Below are 18,764 nucleotides of genomic sequence, written 5' to 3' on the forward strand. Positions count from 1 at the left end.
GCATTATACCTAAGATATACAAGGTCTTTTTTAAATAGCCAGTATAACCAGTGAGGAAAGCCTGGGACATTCTTTTTCTTTAAAATCCTAACCTATGCAAAATGCGAAACTCTATAGCGCCACCAACAGCACATAGTCAACTCAAGAGTAATTTCCCTTTATAGACACTTGTACAAAACAATAATTGAAGTAATAAATACGTTACCACTGCCTCACAAAGGAAAGTGTAATATCCTCTAAAACCAAGCTGAAAAAGAACTGTTATTGGTATGTGTGTAAAATCTAAAGAACTATTAGAAATAAATATATAATGTACAGTATGTGTTGATAGTTTTATAGTTAGAGTACACGGCAAAGACATTGCAAAGACGGACAAATACACGCAAGACAGGGCAAACTCGACTCAGAGACGTTTTAAACTGACAATTCTGGTAAATACTGAATGTTGATTCAATTAAAAAATGCATAAATGTTTATATTGTCAATATATTGTTCTTATTTTAAATTGTTATTTGCACTCAAGAGTTGTAATGAACTATGGTAAAAATTTCTGAATTTTTTTTGTCAACAAAAATGGAATGTTCTTATAATTATTTGTAACATATTTTATCTCATTTAAAAATGATGAGTAAATTCCATTACGACATTTTAAAAAGAAATTATTTAACCAAAAATTGACTGTTATTGGAAGTGTTTTATCTAACATATATATATATATATATATATATATATATATATATATATATATATATATATATATATATATATATATATATATATATATATATATATATATATATATATATATATATATATATATATATATATATATATATAATGTATGTGTTGATAGTTGAAGATTTTTAGAGTACACCGCGAAGACCGGCAAACACAGGACAAAGACTGGCAAAGATGATCAGAGACTCGCAAAGAGAGTTCAAAAACGTAATTGAATTGTATTTTACTGACTATTTTCTAAGTATAGTTTGTTAAATATTTGCTGTACATTTGTCTGAGGATGCTTGTAGTTGCTTCAACAATACCTTCTTTCTACCATTCTCTCGTTTTTAATTATAAAAAGATGTTATACTTTATTACTACCATTTGTGCTGTTCTACATATTCTCAAATAAAATGCGTCTGGACTCCGTGCGGTTTGGTAATATCCCACGCACCGCAGCCATCAAAGAATCTTTTTTTCTTCTTTTTTTTCTTTCTTTTTTTATTTCTTACTTGAGTTTTAATTCATAGCTATGGTTGATAGATGGTTTGATATTCTGCACCATCACCGCTATAAAAGTTCGTTTGGAAAAACACTGGAACTTGTGAAGTTTGATGGTTTTGGTTATTTACAGTCGGTCTTACTAAAGACTGCAAAGCCGTTTAAATAATGCATTTTGTCAAAACAATGGAATCTTCTCATCATTATTTATAAGATATTTTATCTCATTTAAAACAGATGAGGAAAGTTCCTCGTGAATAGATATGTTATAGATACATATAGAAATTATTGAAATGAAAGTGAAGTGCACATAGTGCATCAAAGTTATATACTTACAATACTGGAATTTTTTTAATGTTGACAAAAATGTATATAAATAAATGTATAAAAATTAGAAATGTATGCATCACGCAAAGACAGAAAAATGACAGAGCAAAGACAAGCAAAGACGGACAAAGACAAAAAGAGGCGTTATTTACTAACAATTTTGGAAAATATTTACTTTTGATACAAAACTTATGTACATAATTATACATGAATTAGAAATATTTGCTTTGTCTCTGTGTCGATCGTTCTTTCTTTAAACAATTCAGTAATCTGATATGGGAGGTATTTCTACTCTCTCAATTTCTTGTTGCTCATGAACTGTCTTCGTGTACATTTCTAAAAATTAGTATTTACTTTAAATGTTGACAGAAGAAATAATTTATGCAATGAGAGATCAAAGACAGGGCGATGTCATATTCTTACAATACTGAAAAATATTTAATGTTGATACAAAATTATAACCTTAAATATTTATGAATCAGAGATGTTTGCTTTGTCCATGTGTTGTTCGTGCTTTTTTTTTATACATAATTCAATATTTTGATGTATAGAAGCTCCTTCTATCTCTTTTTCGTATTGACCTTATAACGGCCTCATATCAATTTACGTCAATATTTCGTTGCGGTAAATGCTGAAAGAAGGAATAAGACGCGCAAAGACAGAAAAAAAGACAGGGTAAATACTTACAATACTGGAAAATATTTACGTTTGATGCAAAATTTATATAAATAAATATATGCAAATTAAATACGTTTGTTTTGTCTGTGTTGATCGTTCTTTTTCTATATATCTATTTAAGTCAATTAATATAGCGGCAGTACAAGAACACAGACATTTGTAAACTTACAGTAAAGGCAATTAATCCCTGTTGATATAAAGTATGACAGTGAAGTGGATACTGTAATCGATTAACGCGTGTCAATGAATGTTTTTTTTTATGACAGGTAGCAGAGTAGACACGCGTTACCTTTAACTCGGTTAATATGGAGGCAGCACAAGGACAGTTTTAAAATATTGATTACACAATATTATATTAGTTTATTAATCTGTGATTAGACTTTTTCGCTTTATTTCTAATGCATCCTCAACTGTGTTTTTTATATATTGTATAAATACTGATCACCACAATTTCTACATTACAACGTCTCGGTAATGAATCAAAAGAGATAATTTTCCAGTAAACTGTATACATGTATTCACAACTCAGGAATGGTATAACCATAGTATAATATAAATGATTATAGATATGTGGCCGTCAAATTAAGTCGGCTAAAGATCAAATACTATTACCGTTAAAACTTCGATAATATTTTGTTAATTAAGTCGGTAAAAGATCAAATACTAAAACCGTTAAAACTTCGATAATATTTTGTTAATTAAGTCGGCTAAAGATCTAATACTATTACCGTTAAAACTTCGATAATATTTTGTTAATTAAGTCGGCAAAAGGAGATGGTAACGTATTCATCATCTACAAACTTTGAAATTCTTTGATAATCGATATCAGACAGTCTTTGGTCTGTGCTCTATAAAATCTGTCCCTTCATGGACACATTAAATATACTTTTAAAGTATTATTTATCAGTCGATTTATGTTCGAGCTCGTATTAGCTATCGATATCTGGATTATGTATGTTTCATATATATATATATATATATATATATATATATATATATATATATATATATATATTGGATATAACTTTAATATAGCTTATCCCGCTTGTAAAGTATAAAAAGGTTGATATAAAGCTGTTTTAGCATAATCATGCCAGTCCGAGTCCGTAAAAAGGCCAGGGTTGAATCATGGGCATGTGAAATTGGTCAGAAAAGTTCTACAGAAAGTGTGACCATGAAGCGCAGCTGTTGACTCATTCTCACGTGACACAAAACAAAAAGATCAAAAATCCAGCTGATTCTAAAGTGGACAAAGATGGGCATTCCTTGCCTCAAAACATGAATATCAAATCATTTTGTTCCACTGACTGGATTGAATGACAATACATAAAACAGGTTGGGAGAACAAACCATTTGCAGGAAAGTCCATTTAAGAAAACTAAAACTTCATACGAAAAAAATGAAAATATAAGGTCAATAACGTCAAACCGAAACCTCTAACCGAAACCGAGAGTTTCTCTAATTGGGTTAGCTCATTTTGTTACTTTATCTTTGTCGTTCGTGTTTTTCAAAAAAAATGTATATTTTGTTTACCTTTACTCATTTGTGGTCGCACCTAGTCCGATAAATTAACCCCACAAATCTGTGTTGATACTGATGTAATCAATAGCACCACGGGTGAAGGGCTGATTTATCGGCCTAGGTCGCATCCTCCCTGCTGCTGTATTGTGTGACTAATTAAATCATTATTGTATCAGTCTCTCAACCAAATATTTTATCAAGACCTATTCGATATCGTGATCGAGGATCATGTAAATTTATCGTAATAAATCAGTGTGGAGTAGATTGTGTTTCTGAAAAGAAGTTTTTGGACATAATCATATCTGTATCCCCTGAACACCAAGTCTGATGAATGTTTCGCAGAGTATGTGTATCGACTCCATTAAACATATATAACCAGACAGAACTGAGTTACAATAGTCCAGTCTTGAAAGTACTAACGATCACACGAGTGTTTTAGTGGCATCAACTGAAAGATATTTGCGAATGGAGCTGATGCGTCTCAGCTCAAGATATGCAGCCTTGCACTGGTTCATGATATGTTGGTGCAATATGAGAGTACTGTCCAGAGTAACACCTAGGTTTCGTACTGATTGTGTGAATTTAATGTTGGTGTTGCTGATATTTATTGTTTGAGGTAGAGGATGTGAATGAGAAAATCTTTGTGTTGTAATCAGAATAGTCTCGATTTTATCATCATTCATCTGCAGCTTGTTACATTTCATCCATGATTTCACATCAGAAATGCACATCTCTTCACCTTGGATGGTAGCATCAACTTCAGTTGGGTGGCTAGATTTGTATATTTGGGTGTCATCAGCGTACAATTGGTGAGACACTGGATGATGATCTATGACACTTGAGAGCGAGTGAGTATAGAATGAAGAGAACAGGTCCAAGAACAGACCCCTGTGGAACAACACAACATAGATCAACTGGGCTGGAGTGTATTCCATTTGCAGACACAATTTGTGTCCTATTGACCAAGTAGAACTTGAACACAGTAAGGTTGTATCACGAATGCCAAAAACATGTTGGAGACGGTAAAGTAATATATTATGGTCTATTGTGTCAAAAGCTGCAGACAAATCAATTGAACCACAGTAAGGTTGTATCATGAATGCCAAATACATGCTGGAGACCGTGAAGTAATATATCATGGTCTATCGTGTCAAATGCTGCAGACAAATCAAGGAGGGTGAGGACAGTAATCTTTCCTCTATCCAAAGCAGAGAGAATGGCATTAACTACTTTTAGAAGAGTAGTTTCAGTACTGTGGCAAGGGCGATATGCAGATTGTACATTGCTAAAAAGACCGTTTGAAATCAGATTAGATACAAGCTGGGATTGAACAACCTTTTCTAAGATTTCTGATATGAACGGGAGATTAGAAACTGGGCGGTAGTTCTTTAAATCGTTATGGTCTAGTGTTGGTTTCTTCAGCAGATGCTTTACAATGGCAGTTTTGAAAAATGATGGGAATTTCCCTGATGAGAGAGAGGTATTAATAACATCAGTTAGTGAAGGCAATACTGGATCTAAGTACTCAAGCAGCAGTGATGTTGGAATTTGATCAAGTTAACATGACTTTGGTGCACTCTTCGTCAGGATTGTACGTACAAAATCCATAGAGACAGGTTAAAATGATGCTAATGGTTGCCGCTCAAATTCTGTATCCCAATTGTATGGTGACGACGAGTCAATTGAAATAAGTAGGTGGTAGTTTAGCGACTAATTCAAGACACCAGTAGTACAACAAACCTAATATTTTTTCTTCTAGTTCCACAACAATTATTTCCTCGTCGTTTTGCTCCAACACCACTAACATATTTCCCGAGGATACAGTTAGTGGATAACGCCGTGAAATTGTGGTAGATATCCTAAATGTCGTAGTACAGATTATTGAGAATATGTATATACCGGTAACCTCAGATCGATGTATGATGGATTTCTTAATGGTGTCCGTAATGATGATTCAGATGCCGCTGTATACACTGAACTGTCGTTTTTTTTTTTTATTTATGTCTGAGAGTTCAATACCGGTAACTACTGGTTTTCCAAAGAAATCATCAGCAATTCCATTTATTCTTTTGCGATAATTCAAAAATGTGTTCACGTGAGCAGTATAATCAGATGTAAATGTGGCCATGTCATTATTAATTGAAACATCATTGGGAGGTTTATATTGTCGATGTATTTTTTTCTGGTTCTCCAAGATCAGTAATTTTATTATCAGCCATATTGAGGGAACCAGTCATTGTATCACCGGTAGATTGGAAACGATAAGCAACTCTTTTACCATCTCTAGTCGCATAATTCGACAAATCAATATCATCTTTTCTTTTTGATAGAAAATCTTCAATAAATATCAGCCATTATATGATTAGTAATTATTTAAAACAAAACTCGTGTATGCATGTACAACTTTATGAGGTGCATCAGAAGATTTTGACACAGCGTCGAGAACGGCAATTACTTCACAGCCACATATTTTCGGATCGGTTATTGTCTGTGTTGGTAATGTTGAATACCAGACGGGAGTGTTTTGAAGATGAGTGCTTTGCACTATGCCGACATGTTTTAAAAATTCTTTTGGTGGTGCCAACCCATAGGAATCAAAATAAACAATTCCACGAGGATCAATTGCGATGCAACCCAATTAGGACATGGACCAGAACTTCCATCGAGATTAATGATACCGGTTTAAACACGGTTTGGTTGTTTTGGTAATTGATCACGCATAAAATCACCTCTGAAGTTTTTTACATTTAATTTTTAAACAGCATCAATTAAGTCAAATTTGAACATAGGAAGGAGACGATTTGCGTTTAACGAAGTGTCCTGAGAAGTCTCATACCTTTTCCGTACCACGATAGGAGAGTTCCTGGCAATCTTGGACCTTTTCCGTTTTTTTAGAAGTTTTTATTCCTTTTCCTGCTGTTTTCTTTAATGCCATCCCAGCAGCAGTTCCAACATCACCAAGTGAAACTGCTTTTACAACAGCTGGGGATTCAGCGGCTATTAACGCTGGTATTTCTGCAAGAAGTGGAAATATACCACCCGTCTTGACTGCGTCTTTAATTGCACCGCAGAAAGATTAAATTTAACACCGATTTTTTTTCTTTAACTTTAGTGAAGTGCCTGAGTTACTTCTGCAGCTGGTGACGCTGATGTTGAAAGTTTATTCTTTGTAAACGCAAATTTTAATCTGGGATTCGCAGCACGTAAAAATTAAATTGATGCTCTCAAACGAAGACTTTTGTCAATTTCAATACTCGGTCAAAGTCCTACGCTGGCTACATTACACGGATGTCCCATCTGTTACCCTCAACGTGGTACTAAAAATCAGTTTTTACAACATACCATGGAAGACTTGTACCAGGCCACTTGTCAATGGCGCTTGAAGTTAGAACAGCCAGGATACCAAGTGGAGGAAATGTGGGAACACGAGTACGATCACCGTTTGAAAACCGATCCCGAGTTGAAACGTATCGTGGAAAGTTACAAGCTGGTGTACTCTCTGAACGTGTGTTCGCTGTATCTTTACGTGTGTAAACATTGTCAGTTTCCCGCATGACACCCGCAATTGCTGACGGAACACATCGACGTGGAAAACATTCGACAATACGAATGATTGATTAAATGTAAAGTCTTGCCTCTCACGGACTTGTACCTTCCTGTTTTACCTCACCATTGCCAAGAAAAACTTAATGTTTCCCTTGTACCTTACTTGTGTCGAAACGTGCAACCAAAACCAACAGTAGTGAATAGGGATACCCTAGGGACTAGGGCACTTCCATGTTAAATTAGAGAGTTGTACCCTGGGGACTATGTAAAATTTAACATTAGAGAAAAAAGTTTGTACCCTAGGGGCAATGGGAATTGGGGAATAGAGCGTGGGACTGTCTAGGGACAAGGGGAAAGTTAACATGGGGAATAAATCGTGGGACTGTCTAGGGACAATGGGAATTCAACATGGGATTTTTTTTTAAAAATAAAAAAAATAAAAACGGGTAGGCAATTGAAAGTCTATCTCTTTTCGAGAGATTGGAGTGGCCCTGAAAAGGGCCTTTGGTTTTATGTTAATATTAAGGTATATTAACATAAAGGGCATCTGTGACTTCTTCTTGTCCTTAGGCTTCGCCCAACTGTAGGACCATAGACTAAAACTCTTTTGAGGCATCCTTGCCTCTCCACATAGATCCTACGTATCCATAGGCTGGTGTCTGTCCTATGGACAACTGCCCACTTGGATCGAACATACACAGGTATGTCCGTCCGGAACATAATCGAAGGCACAAGCGTGGAAGATTGTACGTCGGTCCACATGTTGAGGCGCCGAGAACAGGCGAAGGAATGCAGTGAACTGCACTTATTTATAGGGAGAGGAAGGATTGAAACGGATTGAGTTCGTTGACCAATCCAAACACGCGTTGCAAAATTCAGTCAGCCCACATCCAATCCGAAGAGAGCAGTCTCTGACGTCACGTGGTCTATATAGATTTGCTAGCGCCTGTGCGCAGTCAATTCATGCGACAGTTTTTTCAACATGACGGAAACTCAAAAAACAATAAATTGGGGTGCACCAGCCGTGGAGACCACCCAGGGGAATCCGGACTTACTTTCAGAAGAGATGAATTGAGATTTTGTGGATTTTCTTACCTCGAAAGAATTTGTTCCGGAACCTTCGTCACCTTCTCCTTCATTACCGCACGGGGAGAATTTTAGACAGAGACAGAAAGAAGAATTGGAGAAATTTATACAACAGCAAAAGGAAGCGGAACAAGCTTTTCTCCTACAGCAACAACAGCAAGAAGAAGAGGTAAGAAAAAAACAACAACAAGAAGAATCAGCAGCAAAGAAACAAGGGTGTGAAAATCAAACGGTCACGGTACTGTTAGACATTTTAGCGGAGTTAAGAAGTCTGAAACAAATGTATCAGATTTCTTTATTACGACCGAAGAGAATACGACCTTCCCGAGCTAAACACTCCAACCCTGTGACTAAGCCTACCGTGCCACCCTTAGTGATTTCAACCAAATCATCATCATCATCAACAGTACGCAGTCCAGAAGTAGGCCTTGGCCGTGGCAAAGGCTTAAGACAGTTAAAGTTGATTGCTTAAACTCACCCCTACACCAAAAAAGGCCCTTTTCAGGGCCACCCACGTCTATCGAAAAGAGATCGACTTTCAATTGCCAACATCCATTCAAACTTAAACAACCCATTTTACCCCTATAGTACGTGTGTATGAGTGTGTGAGTGTAGGTTATTTTAAAATCAAAACCCAAAGACACTTACCTTTTTATACCTAATTTATTCTTTTATAAATATTTACAATCCAATTCACAATTCACAACAGATCACTTTAAAAAGTTCATAAACTTCTTCTGTCTCATTGTTCACTCTCTCTGTTTTTTCAATTTCTTCACCGTTATAGTCTTTACCTCCTCTTCCTCCTCACTTTCTTCCCTTCTTTTTTTCTCCTGTTTCTTTTTCTTCACCTGTCTGCTTTCTTCCTCTGAATAATCCCTCTCTTCTTCTGACTCTTCTTCAGAATCCCTCTCTTCTTCTGACGCCTCTTGTTTCTTTTTTGGGCAATCTGGAGACCAATGTCCTTTTTCTTGACAATAATAACAGGTATCTTGACTTCTGTCTTTTCTAACCCCTTTTTTTCTTTTTTGACGGTCTGGACACTCTGAAGACCAATGCCCTTTCTTCTGACATATATAGCAAGTATCTTGACTTTTATCTCGAAAGGAAGGTGAGTAGTCCGACGACTGGTCTGAAGAGAATTTTCGGATGACCCCTCGCAAAGCTCTGATGAAACGTTTGATTTGTGTAGTCTCTTCCATCGTTGTGCTCGGTTTGAGAGTGAAATGAATAGTGGAAGGACAAGACACACATCCTTTATATACGCTGGTCTGCTATGACTATAAATTAGTCCATGGTGTTTAAACTTTAGTCATTTGACTTTTTGCTATCAAGATGAAACGATCCAATTCATTTGAGAAGAAAGAAGAAGAAAGTAAGAGGCAGAAACGTGATCTATCGCCTCGTACCAGGGCTGAAGTCTTGGCACAAATTCATGCCAGTGATTTTGAAGAGGACATGAGTGAACCAGAATCCAAACCCTCTAAACAAAGTTCACCACCCTTAGTCAACCCTGAAAAGTACTATGACATTCGAGAGACGGAAAAGCGTCCCTCTAGAAAATTTAGAACCACCGCTTACAAATACACGGTGAAGTTTAAAGATTTCAAGTCCGAAATACCGTTAGAGAAAGCAGAAGGGTTCATCATCGAAATGTGGGATTATTTGCTCACCACACTCAAAAGACAATGTCAACCCAAAGAAGACGATCGCTTGAGACATTCCATACAACAAGACGGTTTGAAATCCCATGTTTGGATCGAGTTTAGCAGCCCTTCAGAATTGACCGCTTCCAAAGTCATGGACAAAATTCAACACGTACAACAATCCAATGACCAGTTTGACATCACCGATGGAAAAGCCACACTGGACATGACCCACGTCTCTCCTCCTCAAGGGACTGGACGCATAAAGATGTTATTGGTGGACGACCTTCGCAGCACCAAAACAAGTCTCGTCCGAATTAACAACCCTCAAGACCAGATGTGTTTAACCAGGGCTATCGTGGTGGGACGAACCTATGTCGACAAAAACGACACGGTAGAATGGAAAAGAGCATGGGAGAACATTCGAAAATCGGACCGAGCCAAACAAGGAAGCGAAGCAGAACTCCTGTTGCAACAAGCCGACTTGCCCAAAGACAAACCCTGTGGCATTCCTGAGATGCAAAAATTGCAAGATATCCTAGCTCCACGCTACACCTTGAAAGTGTACCCTCAAGAAGTGCGCGGACCTCTGTTGTTTCGAGGCCAAGACTTTAAAGATGGAAAATACATTCACCTCTATCATCACGATGACCATTTCGATACCATTACCAGTATCACCTCATTCCTGGGATACGGTTATTACTGTGAGAAATGTGACTATGGTTATAATAATCGAGAGCAACACAAACATTGCAGATCGAAATGCTCAGGATGTTTGGCCTCTCAACCCTGTCTGAGCGAAGGGCAAGAACCAGTGCATTGTCCACCTTATCTGCGCACGTTTGTCAGCCCTGCCTGTTACCAACAACATCTGAAGACGCAAGGTTCACAGAAGAAATGTGCTTGTCCACTGCTGAGATTGTACCCTACGTGTGGACAAGGTCTATGTACCAACAGTACCAAGGCACACGTATGTCGAGGAAAGAAAAAATGTCACATTTGTCACCGAATCGTGGACTTGGAACACCAATGCTACGTGCAAAAATACCAATCTCAACCAGAGAAAGAGGATGGTCACAAGAAGAAGAAAGGCAATTTCATCTTTTTCGATTTCGAATGCATGCAAGAGACCGGTATTCACATTCCTAATTTCTGCGTGGCTCATCGAGCGTGCGAGAAGTGCATTCACTGCCCTCACTGCAGCAAGATTCCTGGAGGACGTGAAAAAATCTTCCGGGGACCGAACAAGCTAGCCGATCTTGCACAATGGGTCTTAGACCCCATCGACAAGACGTGGAGCCAAGAGGACATCGAACGTTACCGAGATTATCATCGTCATGCCACGGTGATGGCTCACAATTTCTCCGGATACGATGGACAGTTTCTTTTGAGATACTATACGGAACATGGCACCGAGCGTCCTAAAGTCAATTTGAACGGAGCCAAAATCATTTTCATGCAAGTGGGACAAGTGCAGTTTAAAGATTCGATGAGCTACTTGGCCATGATTTGAGTCGAATGCCTAGAACGTTTGGAATGACAGAAATGGCTAAAAGGTACTTTCCACACTTTTTCAATACGGAAGCCAATCAACACGCCGTTATACCCCATTTGCCTGAGGCTCACTATTACAACCCTGACAACATGCGTACCGAACAACGAGAAGCTTTCTACGCTTGGTACCAGGCTCACGCCTCGGACCCTTTCGACTTTCAGGAAGAAATGCTAAAGTATTGTCGTTCCGACGTGGACATTTTACGTCGATGCTGTGGAATATTTCGAGAACTGTTCATGGAACACGGAAGGGTCGATCCTTTGAGAGAAGCTTGCACCATTGCCAAAGCGTGTTCGTTAGTGTACCGGCAACGATTCATGCCAGAAAACACCGTGGCTGTCATCAGTCCTCAAACGACCAACTATGTCAAACGTCAATACGCGTTCAAAGCCCTACGCTGGTTACATTACTTGTGCGACAAGGAAGACAAATGGATTCAGCATGCCCGCAACGGAGGGGGCGAAAAGACCATTCGAACGCATTCGGTCGATGGCTGGGACTTAGAAAACCCCAAGATCGTGTACGAGTTTAACGGTTGCTTATTTCACTGATGCCCCGTCTGTTACCCTGATCGTGGCACTAAAAATCAGTTTTTACAACGAACCATGGAAGACTTGTACCAGGCCACTTGTCCGCGACGCCTAAAGTTAGAACAGGAAGGATACCAAGTGGTGGAAATGTGGGAACACGAGAATGATCACCGTTTGAAAACCGATCCCGAGTTTAAACATCTCGTGGAAAGTTACCAGTTCATAGACCCCCTGAACCCGAGGGATAGTTTGTACGGAGGAAGGACTAATGCCACCTGTTTGCTGTACCAAGCTGACGAAGAGAAAGGAGAAGAAATCAAATACTTGGACGTGTGTTCGCTGTATCCCTACGTGTGCAAATATTGTCACTTTCCTGCAGGACACCCACAATTGCTAACGGAACACATCGACCTGAAAAACATTCGACAATACGAAGGCTTGATCAAGTGCAAAGTTTTGCCTCCCACGGACTTGTACCATCCCGTCTTACCTCATTATTGTCAAGGCAAACTGATGTTTCCCTTGTGCCGTACTTGTGCTGAAACGTGCAACCAAGATCAACCTTGTCATCACACCCAGGAAGAACGGTCCTTGACGGGGACGTGGGTCAGCGTAGAATTGTTCAAAGCTATGGACATTGGATACCAACTGTTAGAAATATACGAAATTTGCCACTTTCCCAAGACACAACAATACCACAAGGGAGACCTCACGCAGAAAGGCATTTTCGCCGACTACGTGGATGCCTTTTTGAAACTGAAGCAAGAAGCCAGTGGCTATCCTTCCTGGTGTCACACTCCCGGAGATCAAATACAGTTCAAAGAGAAATACTGGGCACAAGAAGGCATTACTTTAGATCACATCGTGAAAAACGAGGGCAGGCGATAGTTTGCCAAAGTGATGTTAAATTGTTTGTGGGGTAAAATGGCACAACGACCGTGTTTACCCAAGACGGAATATTTGACAGAACCTTCCCGCTACTTCCAGATGATTCACGACAAAACCAAATTCATGAAACACGTGGACGTCGTTCGCGAGAATTTGATCTTGGTCAATTACGAAGAAGATCTGCACTTTGTACAAGACGACCCCTTTGGAAATGTCATAATTGCGGCTTACGTGACAGCTCATGCTCGCTTAAAATTGTACGAAGCTTTAGAACTGTTAGGGGAACGTGTCCTGTACTTTGACACGGACAGTTGCATTTACATCCATCACCCGAGTCAACAGCACCCTAACATCGAAGGAGACCGTTTAGGAGCCTGGACAGACGAGCACCCCGACGACAAGATTCTAAGTTTCGTCAGTGGTAGTCCAAAAAATTACGGCTACGAATACCGGGACAAACAAGGAGAAGTGCACACGAAGTGTAAAGTGAAAGGATTGACTCTGAATTACGGTTCCAGTCGAGTGGTGAACTTTGACGTATTGAAAGAAGCTTTGCAGTCTAGAGAAGATGAACACTTTAAAGTGACCACCTATCAACCCAACAAGATTGTACGTTTACCCACTCACCACATCGTCAGTCGACCCTTGGAAAAAGTCTATCAAATCGTGTACCAGAAGCGAGTGCGACTTCCCAGTCATTTCACCTTACAGTATGGACACGTCGGTATTGGTCTGTATATAAAAAGGAACCCTAGGCAAGATCGATAGTTCATTGTGACTACCAAGACCAAGCGAACAAGATGAATACTTTCAGAGAAACACAAAACAAGTTCAACAGGCACAATTCAAGTTTGGGGCCTCTGAAGTGGAATGCGATTGTGAGCCTTGCGATGGGAACGATGTTGTACGTTGTGACCTTAGCGATGCCGTAAAGCATGATGGGAACTTTAGTGTCACTACTCCAATCATGGAAAGTGATGCTGTGCGTGTCAAACCTGAGGGATGCGAAAGCGATGCCGCTCGTCCTCTTGGACACTTTACTGGGTTTCGTTTTAAATGTGGATGTCAACCTTCACGTCTACCCCCCAAAGGATGTCATCCAGCCCTGAGCAAACTCCTGTCCATGTCACCCAACCCTCATCGAAACGAACCTGTGAAAGACGAATATTCGTTTCCTGTGCGTTTGTCGGAATACTGCGACTTTGAAAATCGTCTTCAATCGTTCAAAGGAAAATGGCCTAAGTATCTGGGAGGACCGACCCCTGAAGAATTAGCCAGAGCCGGATTTTTCTACTTGGGCGAAGGGGATAAAGTTAAGTGTTTCAGTTGCGGTGTGTCACTTCACCACTGGGAACCACAAGATTCGGCCTACCTAGAACATGCTCGATGGTCACCGAATTGTCATTACTTACCCTTAGTGGGACCGAGACATTGAAGTAATTTACCATGTCGTTGAAGAAGAAACCAGATTAGTTAGGAGTTAAATGTTGGAATCACCGAGACCAGTATTTAAACTCCCTTTCAAAAACGATATCGAATCATTACCTAAAGAACTGTAAGATAAGATTTACAAGGAAGTTTGGCAGGGGCTTGCCAGAGTGAAATCTCAATGGGTAACTGTAGAACTTTTGTGTCGAGAAATTCATAAGAAAGTGAAAAAAGTCAACCAGTGTGTTAGATTTCTCTGGGTCAAGGGCGCATTTATCCTATTATATTGCTTTAGACCGTTTACATCAAAAGAGTTCAATGAGATTCTTGGACGTTACCCTGAATGGCAGTGGTCAGAAATTACTCACTATGTGGATTACTTTTGCTCTAGGAGAAGATTGTGAATTGTACGGACTGACCTATGCATGGATACTTTGCTAGAGAACATTCGTGGCTTGCCTGTGGAGTTGAGAGAAAGGATTTACCGAGAACTGGTCAAAATACAAGTGAAACGTAAAGAACAGTTGCATCCGTTACGTCACCGGTGGTTGAACCACTGGTACCTGAATGCTATACAAGGACTGATTCAGTTGAAAGTGTTCCATTGGACAGACATTGATCAACGACCCCCTGGTTTTAAAAAGGATTGGTTTGCTATTGATGCTTCTATCTACTACATTGTAAACTTACTGCATTGAATTACAGAGGAAGAGTTAACGAATTACCAACATCTTTTACACAATGTCAACTTAGTGAAAGAGGAAACTTCTGAACGAATTGTAATGTGTAAATTAGTGATTAAACGATTTAGATTCGACAATGAATTAAAACCATGTCTGTGCAAACGGTACATTTCTTGTTTCAGAAAGAGGATTTAGTATGACATATTCATGGATACTTTACAAGAGAACATTCGTGCTTTGCCTGTGGAGTTGAGAGAACGCATTTACCGAGAACTAGTCAAAATACAAGTGAAACGTAAATAACAATTGCATCCGTTGCGTCACCAGATGTTTAACCACTGGTACCTGAATGGTATAAGAGGACTGATTCGTCAGAAATTGTTTCAGTTGTCAGACCTTGTTCAACACTTTGAGTTAGTGAATGAACGAAATGTTAATAATTTTGGTTACTTCGAGATTCACCTAGAGCAACGCATTGAGGAAGACGAGTTAAAGGATTACCAACATATTTTACGTGGAATCTGCTTAGCGGAAGAGGGAACTTCTAAACGAACTCTGAAGTGTAGGTTACAGTATGCAAGATTTAGATTCCCCACTGGAGAACGAAGATCTCTAGTTAGAAAGTACCTTTATTCCTTCCGAAATAAAGAGACTATAAAATCAGGAATCCATGCCACGGCTTATGTCACAAGTGATTGAACATATTCCGTGGAAGGAACTCATTGACCATATTCAAACCGTGGATCATTACCATCACTTATTACAAGAACTGTATCCATTCAATTTGGGACGACGCATAGTGTGTGTCTTAGTGACTTGTTTTCTGGGATTTCGTTTACCAGCCGATTCCTTGTGGACTCTTTATGAACAGTACTTACCACCCAAATGGCCTTAAATGGTCACGAAAGACTCCTTTTGCTCAAAGCCTTGCGTTTTCATCTGGATACTTCTCGACCTCTACGGGACAAAAAAGATTCGTCAACTTTTAGCTACCGAAGACGTGTATGACGATGTGTGTGTAGCTTGTGACTTACACGTTCATTGGACAGATGTCCGTGACTGGATAAAAGGGGGGTTTGAGGCATGGACCCAAGAAGTGGCCCAGTATGCACGAGAGTTGTTGAAGGAAAAAAGTTACTTTTCAACCAGTGTTAGTGACCGTGCCAGAAGAAGAACCCGTCACCCTGGACAGGACTGTCGCGGACATACCTGAAAGACCCTTTCGGGAGGACACTTCTGTGACCTTCCTCCTATAGAACTGGTCAGAACATTACCCAAAACATGTTGTACAGACACTTGTTTTTATTCCACGTTGATGATTTTCATGTGCCTTTCATCGTTGTACTTAAGCCTTTGCCTTTTATGTATTTTTGTCTTTCGTGTTCATGTTGAAAACATTCAATAAACGTGTCCTGAAAAAAGTATATAAACTCTTGTCTTGTTTGTTTTCGTGTCACAAGTGACATTCCTAACACTATGGCTACCTCTGCTGTCTCTGCTCCCTCTTCCTCTACTGTCAAAAATCATCGACGAACACTTAGATCGGGCCATTTGGAAGGCTTTGTATCTTCGCCATCCCTTTAACCTGCTCACTGCTGGACCTAGCGGTTCAGGCAAAACCGAATTTGTCAAGCGTTTGATTGAACATAAACATCATTTGATCGATCGACCACCTCAGCGCATCGTGTGGTGTTACAAAGAGTGGCAATCGGCGTACAGCCTCTTGCGAGAAAGTCAAGGCGATTCCATCGTGTTTCTGGAAGGCATTCCTAAAGAAGACGACGGCATCGTCTCTGACTCCCGTTAAACCCATTTGGTCATTTTCGACGACATGTTAGGAGAAGACGAAGAAGAAATTAAACTGTGGTTCACGCGCAAAGGGCATCATCGTAATGCCAGTGTCGTTTACATCACTCAAAATTTGTTTGAACAAAGTAAAGCCCATTGCACCAACAGTCTCAATGCGCATTACGTGGTCTTGTTTAAAAGCCGTCGAGATAAATCGCAAGTGCAAGTCTTAGCCAAACAGTTAGGGACGCCTTCGCTGACTCAGGCGTACGACGATGCCACTCAAACTCCACACGCCTATTTACTCGTCGATTTGATGTTGTTGTTGTGGGATTTAACGCCATTTTTCAGCACACGATAGGCTATGCATGGCGGCCGGTATTAATTGTGGAGGAAGAACCCGGGAAAACCCCGGAGAGAACCACCGACCCACGAGAAGCTACCCGCAAGCTTTCTCACATACCCACACTGGCTGAATACGAGACTCGAACCGGCGCAGACAGAGGTGAGATGGCAGTGATCCGTAACGGAGAGCGCTTTAGACCACTCGGCCACTCGGGCCTCCCACGTCGATTTGAAACCTACGACCCCCGATGATTTGCGATTTCGTACCCAATTGTTTCACCACTGGTGCCAAGACGGAGGGCCTGTCCTGTACACGTCTCCGTCCTCGATTTAATTTCACTCAACAAAAAAATCTATAAAAACCTCAGACACTTTTCGTCTGTCTCACACAGTTTGAACATGACGTCCCTTCAGTCGCATCTTCCCGTCAAATTGATTCGTGCCTTGTATGGCATCAGTCGAGAAAAAAATCCACAAATACGGGCTCGTGTCTTAGAAGCTAGTCTCAAAGAAGTCTTACGATGGTTCACGGTGACAGAACGTCAATTACTACAAGGGATCATTCAGATTCCTCATCAAACCAAACGCTTTTTTGATCGAAACAAAGTCGCTTTGACCCAACTGGCCGATCCCCGCATCGAGACTCAAACCAAAAAACAAATCATTTTGAAGCCTGGAGGGAGCGGTACTCTAGGAGGGGTCATCATTCGCTCTCTCTTAAGATGGGATCCTAATGCTCCCAAACTTCTCACCAAGAAAAAAGTCAAACGAAGCTCCAAGAAGAAGAAAAAGAGCCACGGTGTCAAGACCAAGTCCCCAAGCAGACCCGTGTCTCCAAGAACTTCTCCAGTGGCTGGACCCTCCTCTTACCAGTCACCACTCCGGAAAAAGAAAAGCCCCCAGAAAAAGAAGCAGAGAAAAAGTCCCCAGAAAAAGAAAAGCCCACAGAAAACTAGTCGCAAGAGAGGCACTTCGCCCAGGACGCAACCTTACACTCGCAAACAACGACCTGCAACGGCGGTGACCACGTCTCCTGTAGTCTCAGGTTCATTCACTTCTCCGTTGATGACACCAAGAACTGAAAAGTACTTGGAGACGTTGATCACACCAAGAACTTCCCCGTTGATGACCCCAAGAACTTCCCCAGTGGCAGGACCCTCCAATTTAGCGGCAGTGGCCGCTGCTCACAAAGTACCTTCTCCCAAAATCAAAGTCCAAGAGACATCGGGCATGTTACAAAGTTTACTGGATATGTCCAAGCAAGAACTGGCTCGATTTAGTCCGTTGCGTACCCCTGCACGACGTGTCATGAGCGTCCTGAAGTTGATACGACGTTAAGACAATCAGTGGCGACGTGTTCCAGTATAAAAAAGGCCTGTGAATAAGTAGGGGTATTAGTGTTTTTGGTGCTGAAGACTCAAAGATGTCACCCTCCAGAAAACATCCCTCTTCTAAACCCCAAGGAAAGCAAAGGAAAGGACTGCCTCCTCGTTTAGTCAAACATGGGGACATGTTATCTGTC

The sequence above is a fragment of the Sinohyriopsis cumingii genome, unplaced genomic scaffold (genome assembly GCF_028554795.1).
Source record: "Sinohyriopsis cumingii isolate HCF-2022 unplaced genomic scaffold, ASM2855479v2 utg002809l, whole genome shotgun sequence".
Taxonomy (NCBI): Eukaryota; Metazoa; Mollusca; class Bivalvia; order Unionida; family Unionidae; genus Sinohyriopsis; species Sinohyriopsis cumingii.